The 13417-nt window shown below is 40.7% G+C and overlaps 1 long non-coding RNA gene across 1 annotated transcript; it reads right to left on the reverse strand.

Moving 5' to 3' along the window:
- Positions 1 to 11746: 11746 nt before the first annotated feature.
- Positions 11747 to 13166, reverse strand: LOC122536523. The gene is made up of 2 exons (XR_006308410.1): positions 12654 to 13166; positions 11747 to 11999 (listed from the first exon to the last, which is right to left on the reverse strand). It is a non-coding gene; the product is annotated as an uncharacterized LOC122536523 (long non-coding RNA).
- Positions 13167 to 13417: the final 251 nt, after the last annotated feature.

Below are 13417 nucleotides of genomic sequence, written 5' to 3' on the forward strand. Positions count from 1 at the left end.
ATTAAATTTATCGTGTAATAAATTTTAATTTCAATATAATAATTAAGTTGCTTAAAACGCAATAATGTTGCAAAGCATAAGTGTTGATTTAGAGATTTATACTTTGAACTTCGATTATTTATTATTTCATATTTTTAAACTTAGTCGTTTACTATTGCTCGTTTTTTAAACACCTTCAACGACGTCTCACTTAAAACACACGAAAGAAGTAAATAATTTAATTCATATGGATGAAATTATTCATTAACCTTTCTAGTGTTTAATCCAAAGGGATTAAAGTAGATTTCATATCGACGATTGATGTTTGAAGTGAAGCTCAATGTTTTCACTTTTAATGTGACAGTACCATCGAAGGAAGAATCGGTAACTGTGATGCAAACGAACGAGGAGGAAAGAAGAAAGACGTAAGATAATTTATGCGAATATATTATGATGAAGTTGGATGGATAAATGCAACTTCTAATTATTTACGTAATGTGTAATAAAACCAATCGAAAACAGGTTCACACTTGCCAGTACCGATGACGAAATCATAAATTGAAATTAGTTTCCTGGAGTATAATTTTCCGCGGATAGAGCACGGAAGAAGCTCGACGGTTTTTCCGGGGTTCGGCCAACTTTCCGCTGAGAAGGTTTTCCACGGTCGACGAATCCTTTATTGCGATGGTTTGTCCTACCGTCTCCTACCCTTTTCTCTCTTTACAACCCTTCGAATCGTCCGACAACCAGGATTATAGCGCCGGAAATATCAATGGCTTCTGTCTCCTTTATCCTTTGCCGAAGTACCTTTTTTCACTGGTCAGAGACTTCCTCCACCGAGGGAATTACACTCGTTACGAATTCTCTAAATCGTGGCAAGAAACACATGACAGGCGGTAAGTTACTTTTGACAATGTTTCATCGCCATTAATTTTTTCTTTCATCCATTGAAAATGTTATTTATGACAAACGAATGCTTATTAACTTTTTAACTTTTATGTGTATATTAAATGAGGAAAATAAACGACATATGTACAAAATGTTTTGTAACAAAATTATATTATTAATATTATTAATATTACACAATTGTGTCGCAAATGTTATCAATATTAATACATTGAGCGCTAGTTGAGTTAATTCATCATGGAATTTTAAGGATTTTCTAATTTTCTCGTTAATTCGTTCGAAGAACGAAAGTTGAAAGTAGATTTACAATATAGAAAGATTAAGTATTCAAGGAATACGCATATTTAATTTCAAAATCAAGTAGAAAGATAATTTTGGTGTGGAATGAACTAACAATGTATCAAAGTTCCACTAGAAATATTCTCACTTTGTATACGCCTAATGTAATAGAAAAGAATTTGAAAAATCCAGGACTGATATTTTTCATACTTTGAAATTCAAGGCTGGTAGAACGTACATGCTGTACAAAGCTTCGTTACGAAAGTATGATTACATAGAACCACAGTCTAAAGAAACACTGAGTCACATCAGTGAGACTCGATCAGGCACGAAAAACCGATTTATGAAAAAACAAATACGCAAAGAAAATCGTGAAAACCTTTTACACGTGAAATACACGAGGTTTTAAGTAGATAATGGGTATGACGAATCATGAGCATGACTATGCTAACTAGTTAGCGAAGCTTAATTGCGTCTCGAAAAAGAGATTTCAAGGTTGTTGAATAGTTGTCAACGAAATACTATAGAGAACTGGTTATTACTAGATTGCCGATTTTTACAAACTTGCACAAAATCTTAAGATACCAAATTCCACGTAATAATAAACAAAAATATAATATCAAATTATTACTAATAATTATTACGATATTTGCGTACAAATAAACTTTTGCATAAATTCCGTTTCTTTAGTTATAGTTATATTCATGAAAATATAAATTTGCATAAACATCCGCAGTCTAGACGAGTTCTGACATCATTTCAAAGACTATGAGAGATGAGAGATGAGAGATAAGTTTCCATTAATGTTCTTTTGTTTCTTTCTGCTATATTTCATTGAAAAAAATCAGCGACAATCACACTGTAAGATATAGGCATATAATTTCTTTCGTAGCAAAGTGTACGTTTTACTCTGTCAGCCAAGCCAACAAGGCTATTCTATCCAGACCTTCGAAATTCCCTCGACAAAACGGAATTGCCATTCGTCGTTCCATTTTCCACCCGCATCATCGAGACACTTCGAACGCGCACTATCTATTTCGTGTCACTATCTAATCGTCCGCTCCAACGATCCTTTACGCAAACCCTTTTCAATTCGCTCGATAAACGCTCACGGTTCACGGTAAATATGTATGTATATCCAACGGGGGAGGGAGAAGCAACGGGGAGAGACCTCGTTTCCCGTTCGTTCTCGTCCCGCCACGTCACGGTTGCCCGTCGCGTGAGGCGAAACACGCTCACGGAGCCATTTTTCACGGACATTCTCCGACGATAGACTACGAATACATCACGCAGCGGATAGCAGCGGCTAAGCAAGCATTGTTCAACGTTGAGCATCCAACGAAGCCGTACATCCACTCGTTGCCGAGTGAATTCCCGCGACACATCGGCTTTTCGGTTTTCTTTCAACTTTACTTTCACTGGTGAGAGTTATGTTTACATAATGACACGGTGGATTTGTTCTTGTCACGTGTGAAGTTTTTTTCGAGAAACAATGTGGTACATAATATACGAATTTATTTGGAGAACTCCGTTTTTTATCATGAGGAGCCCAATGCAAGAGAGAACTACATCACAAGTTTATCTATACTCACGCTATTCTCGAATTAGAGACATCTCTACAAAATAAATGTCATTCTCCTAAATCATTCACATAACTCCACAGTCTGAGACGTCTTTCTATTCGAAATTCGTAAGCAACGACGCATAAACGCGTCAATCCTGCAATATCCCTGCACAATGCTCGTTCTTTATAGGTAAACAATTTCCTTCGCCGATATCGACCCTCTTTCACAGAAAATAATACAAATACCTCGGGGGTCCTTGTTAGAAAAGAAGTACTTGTACGAAGAACGTATCGTTACGTATCTACGCGAGCATATAGATACATACACATACGAAGAGGGAGAAGTGGCGCGTATGCAGTTCCGTCTCGACGATAAATCTCGTAGTTCGATGTCTCCATTTCTGCGACGTTCTATTTCGTCGTGCTCATTTTATTTTACCATTATGCTCTATCCTTCGAAACTGATAGCAAGACGCGTTCGCTCGCTCACGCGCGCGAGCTTATATTCCCCTGTGCGGCACAACCGTTCGCTCCGTGAGAGAGACGATTCACCGAGGGAACGTCTGTTACGGTGTTCGAGCAAATTTGCATGGATAGCGTTCACGCAAAGAGAGAAGAGAAGGAGAAGGTGGAAAGAGAAAGAGAGAGGGAGAGAGAAAAACGGAGAAACGCGCAGGGAGAAACGGTTAATGGATTGACACGGTGGATTGCAATTAAGTTAACGGTTGAACGCAATTCCTGGATTATTTCTGACAGTTCGAATACATTATAAATATCGGAATATGAATTCTGTTAATGAGGATCGACGCGGTGTGTAACGCGCACGCTCACCGTGTTTAACGCTCGGCTATTCGACCAGAGATTAAGCGACACGAATGCGTTATCTCGGCATAAGCTGCCACGTTAATGATTCATTTTACCTAGCTGACCGAGGATATCTTTGTTGCGAGGCCTGCGATTAAAAATCAAACGAGAATCGATCAATCGTTTGGATAAATGGGTAACGTGTGAAAGCAGTCCATCGATGTAATAACTCTCTCAACACGATCGTCTTTTGTGTTATTGTTTTAATTTAGTTTTAGTATCATCGTTTCAAGGAATTTGGAATTACGAAGAGGGCAAGCATGGTTTTGAATGCGTTTTACTTCTTTAGGAGATTCTTGAGAGTTTTTTTTTTTATGTCAATACTACCGAGCAAAAATTTGTGTACACATTCAGAAAGTTTAGAATACGTAGGAAAAAAGTATACCAAATTTACAGTCAAATTCTACCACTACCATTACGTATCATTATATCCAGAGGTTAAATATTTCAAAGTGAGAGGATTATAATATTTCAATGGGGAAACCAGTTCGAATTATCCGAGAGGCAACGTAACAATAAGAGTTCAAAGATGAAACAACATTACCACCGAGAGATAGGTATCGAACAATCGGATCGAAGAGTCGATAAATTCACCCTCGGTTTTCTCTCCGGCCGTTTGAGGCGTTCCATGAAAAACACGAAACGAATCTTCCCAGATTGGATTCGTTCACTCGAGTTCCTTCTTTTAAGAAACTCTCCCCACCTGCGATGCTCTACCGTGCCGGTATCCTAGTTGGGCTTTTCTTGCCCGACTTTCGCGTAATAACCGGAAGCGAGAAGCGAGGGCAAAGTGGATCGCATCATAAATCTGCTCTACGCTCAACAATGGAGAGCCTTCGTCTCTCGCAAGTACGATCAAAAGAAGTTTCACGGAACTGGCTACCATTATGATAATCCGTCTACTATTCCATAAAGACTGTAAAAAAAAAAAAAGTCGCGTACTGTATTTCCAACCTCGACACTTCTGCCTTTGTTTCATCGTTCGTGCGTTTCGCAATGTCAAATTGTTTTTCTGTATTATTATTGCCGATTTCTTAAATTACTAACTGACTAGACGCATCAACTTCTCGTTCTTTATTTCAGTCTGTCAGCAGCTAAATGTTGCTCAACTCCACATATATCATTACATAAGCAGAGGATTAATATTTAGTTCTCAAGAAACAAATGGATTACTTGCACAAGATTATCCATCTTATCCATCAATAACAACTTCTTGAATAAATCAAGAGTTCTTTGTATCTTTTGATCTGTGGAATTGATCAATCTGACTTGTTCAATGATTTCCTAGCCTTTTAACGTACAGTTTTATTTTTGCCACAAACAGACTACATTTACTTTACTGTTAACTTTTAATTTCATAATTATGGCAGTTTCTGGGTAAAGGAAAGTTCTGCTTAACAGGTTAACGACGTACGCCCACTTCGTGCCATGCAAAATATTTCTACATCCTCGTGTCCGTTCATCTTGCACGAGAAAGTGCATAGGTGAATGCTTAAAATCGTGGGCGTTGGAATCGATAATCGTATCACCGTCGCCTCGTACACGCGTGTTTCTTGCGTTCTACAGAGAGCAAACAACCGAATATCGGTCCCCTTCGCCATCCATTTTTCGTGTTTTTGTCCCCGGTACGTTCAAAGAGAAACGTGAAATGAATCGGCCAGGACTCGGGCAGATCTTCCAGAAATTTTGAAGAATATCGCGTCGTCCTTTACAAGGCGTTCAAGTTGCCTCGTGAATCACCCGAAAACTTGTGGCTATTTTTCAAAGCGAGCGCAGGGGACGCCGGCGACCGTCTCGAAAAGCGCGCCGCTCGAATGCTTCGTTCCCGGAGGAATTCCGAAAGAACGGCAACGATAAACGCACGACACTCGGCAACGATTTTTTAACGCCGGAAATATGAAAAATGTCGACGAAAAGAAATTCCTAGCGCGACGTATTATTCGTTAGAGAGAATTATTTTACACGGGAATACGCTCTCACGTTCATGTTTCATTAAAAAGGTATTTTCGCGGATAGAAAGAGTATATCGTTTCTCTCTCGTTGTATTAATCTCGAGTTTAGAAGAGTTTTTGCTACCTGCACACCCTCGAGAGAAAATATCTCCGGTTGAAACAGTCTACGTTGGCTCCGGGCGGATTAGGAGGATTCATTTACGCCGAACCGATCGGGTAACCTTCGACAACCCGACAGCTACTCAAGGTTAGTGGATAGGAGAAAGAAAAGCCTCGCTTCGACGATCTTCTTCGAGATGCTTCGACAACACCGCTACAACACGTATTATCCAATGTATCTATGTACCATCGGCCGCTCCTTTGATTGAACTTTCGATATGCGGCAAGGACATCCAGGCGTTCTTCTGTTTGCAAGTTCTCTTCATGAATCATACTCCTCTTTTCCTCTTTTTTTTTTTTATTATACAGAAGAGAGCACGAGCAGAAACAGCAATCGAAACACTATTGGAATCAGACGCAGAATCTTGACTCGAAATAAATCGAAACTAATAAATGTCTGATAATGTTTGACTCGAAAAAGATGAAGACTTCTTTATAATCGTGAACGATTATCAGAATTATATCGAATAAATGGTGCTTTCTTCTTGCACACGTGAGAATTAACACGAGGAGTATCCTTTCTCCCACGTTTCTTGTTTTCTACAAAAAGCAAATACGAAGGCCGACCACTTTCATTTGTGAATTTATCAAGCATCTGAAATGCAATGCGCGCGTTCCTATGTGGGAAAAAAAAAAAAAATTGCTAGAAGAATGGAGATATATACGTTCTGGTATGAACGTATATACATTTGGAAAAAGGATCTTCCGTCGCGTGTTCAGCCATTACTTGGGCTAAGCCGACGAGATTTATGTCACAAGCCGGAAGATGACTTCGTCAGAGAAACGCACGTTCATACCTCAGAATCCTCAGTATTTTCACACACTGGTTTTTTGACATATGTTTCCCTTGAAATAGTAAATCGTTTCTATTCCTAACAAGTATGTTTTACATTTTTTGTTAAAATTTATTTAACAAAGTTTATTTATTGAAAATTATTTATTTAACGAAGAACGTCAGAATGATGGCTAGAATCTCGGTTCATTGATGATCTAAGTTTCTCTCTTGAACTTTGTTTCCTTCAAACTTTAATTTTCATTGGGAAAAGTTTGAAAAAATGATAATACAACGTAATGGAAACGTTGATAAATTAGAAACGTTAAACAAATTAATGTCAGATTCAATTTCGACTTACAACACAACATATGAAAGAATATACAATAATTTCAAAAAATCTTTAAACATCAACCTATCTATTACAACATTTCTAAACTAATTAATTATTCGAGCGAAATATCTATATAAGTTTCATATAATAACCACTCTCGTACAACTATAATTTGATATTAAGAAAATGAAGTTGAGCCTAATAAAAGAACGCTTCGTTTGCAAATACTTTTCGTAGCTACGCAAAACTGTGGTTATCCACAGTTTCGATTAAAATCAAATGAAAGTATCACAAAGCTCACGCAAAGCGAAAGATGAGCACGATATATTGAATTCAACGTGAATCGAAAATCTTTTAAAACATTGACAGGCGTGTTTTCAGGGGAAAATATTCACCGTGGAAGGAGTACGTCATTAACGTTTGCCATTTCGGTCACGATTTTTTCTTTGTGGATACTTTACGAGGACATCAATACCACGCAAAGAACCGCTCCATTGTGTGGAAGTGTCTATGTTACAAAGGTTACACAGGTCAGCGTACACGTTCGAGAAACTCGAGTTCTCCTTTGTGAATGAACGAGGCGTCGAGAAAAAGCAGGAGAGCAGGGAAATTTTCCGAACGCCAGAGAAATGTCCTTACAATCTGCAAGCAGGTGTCGAGAATGGGACCTGCGCTCGCCTTTTCAAACGAATCTCCAACACAAGTTTATGTATCGAGTGTACGTACGCTTGCGTCTGTGTTAGAATCGTTCACATCCTGTCCTCGGGACAGATTTAATACACCAGCATTTCTGACGTGTGTTTCACAGCATGCAGCACACGGCGACTTTTCGTCGAACGACAAAGAAATTCGGAGCAACGAAAGTTGCCAGTTACTTCCAGCGGAACAATTGCCCGGAACGGACGCGCAGTTGCTCTTTTCTTCTCTTCCATCGAGGAATTAATGACGGGGTACACGATAAAAATGCAAGGTTAACATCATTCGTGTATATGAGATAGATAAGGAACAGGCTCGTTTCAGTCGCACGCACACAAACGCGATGTCAGCTGCAACTAGAGGCTAACTTTAATTACGTCCATAACGGTACGATTTAGCTATCATTCTTTTTATTTTCTTTCCTATTGGGTCATGTATTTTATTCTCTATTCTGTACACTAATTCCAATCTTGCGAGATTAATGGAAAACTTTAGATTCGAGAATGTTTAATTTACTTTCGCTTTGTCATTTGTTCAGTCACAGAGAACGTAGAATGAAAAGTAGAATTAAATACCTACTTTAAATTTTTGTCTATACTACTTGAGAATTAAATTATATTTACGATTAGCGAGATAAGCTGGTCGAGAAGAAATATTCACAGTTGAATTTCAAAAATGAAAAGCATTAACAAGAAAATGGAAAGACGAATCGAAGCATTGGATACGCGGCCGCTACGCATAACGCGATAAGCACTAAGAGCACGACCTTCAAACGGAGAAACGATACGGTTGATAATTTAATAATTTCACAGACTCTCGGTTATGACATTTTACGGCTTTCGCCTCGGTCGATTCGTACGCGAAGATCCTTGAATGCGCGAGAGAGGAAGAAGGCAGAACGCGAGGAGCAAGTAACGAGGTTACCAGAACATCCCACAATTAATTTGCTTGCAAACGGTTACGCTCTGCGAATAATTATTCGAAGTCTTAGCTTCTGCTTGTTGCAAAGTACAACCGCTCAAAGGGTTTGAAACGACATATCGACGATATCGTATAAAATGGTAAAAAATACCCGCGATCGTGTTTAAATCGTTGTGAGAATACACACAGACTGCATCGTCGTTCGAAATGTTCTTCTCGTCTTTCTTCTGGCAAAGTTTCAAATTTTATTGACATTTTTAGTTGTCGAACTTGGCTTTGTTAATTGAAGATCAACTAAACTTCTAACAGATGCTAATTTTCCAAAATTCTGTGTGCTTTTCTCGGAACTAACTGATTAATATTTCATCACGTTTGTTAAAACGTATTTCGGCTGGTCAACGAACGAGCATTTTTTCTCTCGGGCGAAAGTCGAATACCAGTGCTTCGCATTCGACAGCACACGAAAGTTAATCGATGTCGATTAAAGAGCACGCGGGCTTCATTAAAATACAATTAAAAAGAAAGTATCGTCGGCAGTTTTAATAGTTTAACTGTGTCTAACACTCGTGTCCCGCGCGTCGCGTCGTTAAAACTTGCTCGATCGCACGAAATGTCGACAAGGAGAAAAAAAAGAAAGAAATAATAGACAGGAAATATGAAATAAAAAGCGAAGAGAGAAAGAGAAAAGGGAGAGAGGAACACCGTCCGCGACGCGTTCCCCGTGCATTTCTCTGTACGTAAAGTAGTTACATATTAAAAGTTCCTTTTATATTTAATTACATATTCTGGAATTCCGGTTCGCATATCGCGGGACCCTTCAATTTCATCTCATTTCTATGCAGGCTTTTCAAACATCCACGCGAGCCTGTCCCTATTCATTGGAACACACTCGCGCGCCTTATCTTTTTGCACGCTTTACGCTTTAATGAAAATTTCCTGTTACACTGAATTTTACGAGAGATGTTCGATTATTTTGTTTCACCAGCACTTTTCGCTAATTGTTCCAACTATAGTACGTATAAAACGTGTTTCTGTGTACACACTATAAATGGGCGAATAACGTACGAACGATTTGTTACGTAATAAGCTAATGCAATTAATCAAATTTAACAAGTCGTAATAGCGACAGTAACAAGTTATGGGCTATAAGCTTTTCTTTTACAATTTTACGTCGCATTAACCGAGTAATTTGTACGTAATTCGTAACATTTACTTGCGGAACTTACTTTTTTAAATAGATTGCAGATTATTATTTAATACATTGTAAATACTTGAAACCTATAATTTGTAAAACTTATCGATGCGTGCTATTAGACGACGAAGTATTATACAAAAGAGATAAAGTAAAATAATTATAACTCTAAAAGAAAAAAATAACTTTATCCATTCATATCAGTTAAGTAATAGATAATAAATAGACTGGATATCATTTATGGAAAACTTGTGCATTATTGCACAAAATACGATAAAATATGTAAGATTTATACTAAATATATGTAAAATAATATTATATGTGTATAAAATATTATATGTGTATGAATTTTCGTAAGAATCCGCAGTCTGACAGTAAAAGAGACAAAGAATAATATTCGAAAGCCAACCTTTCGCATTCCTGTCGTAATTCGCAGTGACTCGAGATTCTCTACTTTCTCGTCAACACGCTGAATTTCAATTCGATAAGGAACGAGCACAACGGAATTGACAAACGCGTGTAACAACCACGAAAGGTCAATTTCCTGGAGGAGCACGCGACAATTGGAACGCGTCAATGGCATTGCACTTGTCGGTAATAATTCTTTGATAAAAGGGAACGATGTAAGACGTAAACAACGACGAGGGAAAAGAGGCTGAGACGATCGCGGCGACCACTTTCCGAAGTTTCGCTTTCTCAGCAGAACATTCTTTCCCCCTCCGATAAGATAACACTTCCGCGCGAAGAATTTTAAATAGATCGTCGAACGGGCATCGACGTTCTCCACGTCTCGTCGAGCTCCGTATTGCTCCGTGAGATTAAAACCTACCGGTTAACTGTCAAATGCCAAGTCAATCGTTTGAAAAGGAGAGAGAAGGATAAATAAACCGTCAAATGAACTAACCTTCCGACAGATTTGCACAATCATCACGCTGTTTTATCTACGTGTTTATACGATTAATAACGCGATAATGACACGCTCGGTATCGCCACAGACGAATTCTTCTACTTCTGATAATTATCGCTCGTAGTGCGTAATCTCCCGAAAAAAAACTCGTTTGCGATTTAAACGAATTCTATTTAAAACCGTAACGCGATTAAAAAGTTAAATCCAAGATAATAGGATTTCACTTCGTTACCATTTCGAAAAATTCCTGAACTCGCGTTTCACGTTTTAGCGTTGACAGTTTGGTTATTTACATTCGTATTTAACAAAAAGGAGAAATAATAATAACACGAAAAAAATACAAGGACAGTGTCGAACGAAGCGACGAAAAAAAAAAAAGGAAACAAGATCGATGCTTTACGAAATAGATATTTGGCCAAAAACTAGAGGAAGATCTGTTTGCAAACAGCCTCTGGTCGGAGCTCACGAGAGGAAAGTCATCGGCGTGGAATTTGTAACAGTCGCCAAATATTCGAGACAGCTGCCAAGAATCGCGTCGAAGCCAATTCAATTTACGTACACACCTCGATAGCCGAGTCCCGATTCCCGAGTAATTATTACTCGAGACAACGATTGCGCCCCGTTAACAACTTCGAACGTTCGCTGCTTTCGAATCGATCGAGCATCGATGCAACGCAACCAAGACGTCTCGATTCCAACTTCAGACGCGTCAATGTTTTTTAAAGATTCGTACAGAACACCGACGCGGCGAGACACGAACGGCGTCCGCGATTTTGTCGATGACGCAATTACCCGAAGGTCCTTTCGATTCGCGATTACGCTCGCTGAGAGTCCCGCACCACCGTCTCAAGTCTTTGAAAACTCTATCTCAGACGTAAAAACGAATCGCGATGTAGTACATAAATACGAAATCAAGAATGACAGGAGGCAAGACAGAGGAGGGGGAAGAAGAGAGTAACGAAATGGCCGTTGATTGAAGAATAGATAGCACTCGCGACTCGTTGACAAGAGGCCGAGACTCCGTATCGATCGTAATCACGAAAGTAACGTTTAGGGACAGTATTTTAGTACGTACATAAATAGTGAGCCGCAACGTTGCGCTCCGACGGCAGGTCGCAGTGGTAGTGTATGGTATATCCAATAATCCACAAAGAATAGCGTAGTACTGCACTGACAAAACTTTCACTTCTTTTATTTTTTTTTTATTTTTTTTTTTTTTTCTTTGCTCGCCGAATATAATCGGCTTTTTCTGCGAAATCACTGATTTAAATCACACATACATAAAACAGTCGCACCACTCGGTGGTTTGAACAAACACACCTTTCACGAAACACCACAAAACAATACGAAATCGAATCAATGAAGAGTACTCGATGCAGAAGTTGCTCGGTTGAATAGCACCGGTTTCCAATGTCTGTGCGTACATATGTAGCCCCGGTTTACGTATCCGTGCGCGAAGAGAACTCCTTACTCTCTGCAAAAGCACTGAACGTTTAGTTTCGATCACGCTGGCACGATAGTTGAATAGGAACTGACGTTTTCGCGGAACGGGCGCGCGCGCTTCGCTCCGTGAGCCTGGACAAAACGAAACTAACGGAATCTCGTATCGAATCGAGTGCGATATCGACTTGTATCGAATGGAGCGAGGATGACGCATACACACGACCGGACGAAGCTACTGCGACGAAAGCGCGAGAATCGAAATGGATTTACCGCGGCGATCGCGATCGGAGTATCTCGGACGAAAGACGGGAAAGCAATGCGGCACGAAATCCACACAGAGCCACTGGTAACGAGACGAAAATGACCGATCGGCCGATCCGATGGAACACGAGCACACACGAGAACGCAGCTTATACTATCGATGATCGAAGATTCTCGCTTGCAACTAACAAACGAGAAGGACAGAAACCGAAGACGGATTACATATAGAGCGCACGCGCGCGTTCTAACGCGCTTTCGTTACGTAAAAGAAGTGCGCGTTGGTTAAACGTCACCACATCGTGGATGGTACACACTCCGCGAGTTCGCGTAAAACGTGTAGAGAAAGAGACGGAGAGCGAAAACTAGCCGGAGAATCAAGTGTATTTTACCGCGGTGACGCGAAAGGCACCGTGTGTTAACCTACTTCTCTTTCCGTTGACTGAAACTCTTCGCACCAACAACGATGACGACGACAACGACGACGACGACGACGCGGAGGACGACGACGACGACGACGACGATGGGAACCCACACGGGTGGCAGGGTACACGCGGCGACTCGTTGTCTCTTCTCTCCTCCGCACGCGCGGTCCCTCGTTTCTTCGACTTCGCTGTTTGTGTCACCGCGACACCGCGAAACCAGAAAACAAACAACTGCCGCCGAGGACGCGTCTTGTTTGCAGAAAAGCTCAACTCTTTTTCACTGGGCGGAACTCGTTGTCGTTCCGGGGGGAAAGGGGGACACAGAGGAAGAACGAGGGACACACATATACAGTGGCGCGCGCGCGCGCGTGCCCACGGGAGGGAATGAGAGAAAAAGAGAAGGAGAAAGAGAGAAAGAGAGAGAGACAGCGCGGCAGAACGACACAATCCGACTACGACGGAGGTCCGACTCGAACTGAGCGCCGAGCGGCTGATCGAGGCCGACGTCGGCCGACTCGGCCGAACCGAGGCGCTCGCCGATAGCGCGCTCCGCTCCGCTCCGCTTCGCTCCTTCCTTTCCCTTCCCTCCAACACGAACAATCCCTCCCTCCCCGACCATCACCCCCTTGCCGCGGCTTCGCAGCCGCCACCCTCTTGCCTCTTGCTCTTCCCTCTCTCGAACTCGCGGCCCACCTTGCTCCTCCTCTTCGCGCTCTCCTCTCCTCTCCTCTCCGCTCTCCTTTCCTCTCTTCTCTCCTCTCTCCTC

This window comes from Frieseomelitta varia, unplaced genomic scaffold (assembly GCF_011392965.1).
Source record: "Frieseomelitta varia isolate USP_RPSP 00005682 unplaced genomic scaffold, Fvar_1.2 scaffold_843, whole genome shotgun sequence".
NCBI lineage: Eukaryota > Metazoa > Arthropoda > Insecta > Hymenoptera > Apidae > Frieseomelitta > Frieseomelitta varia.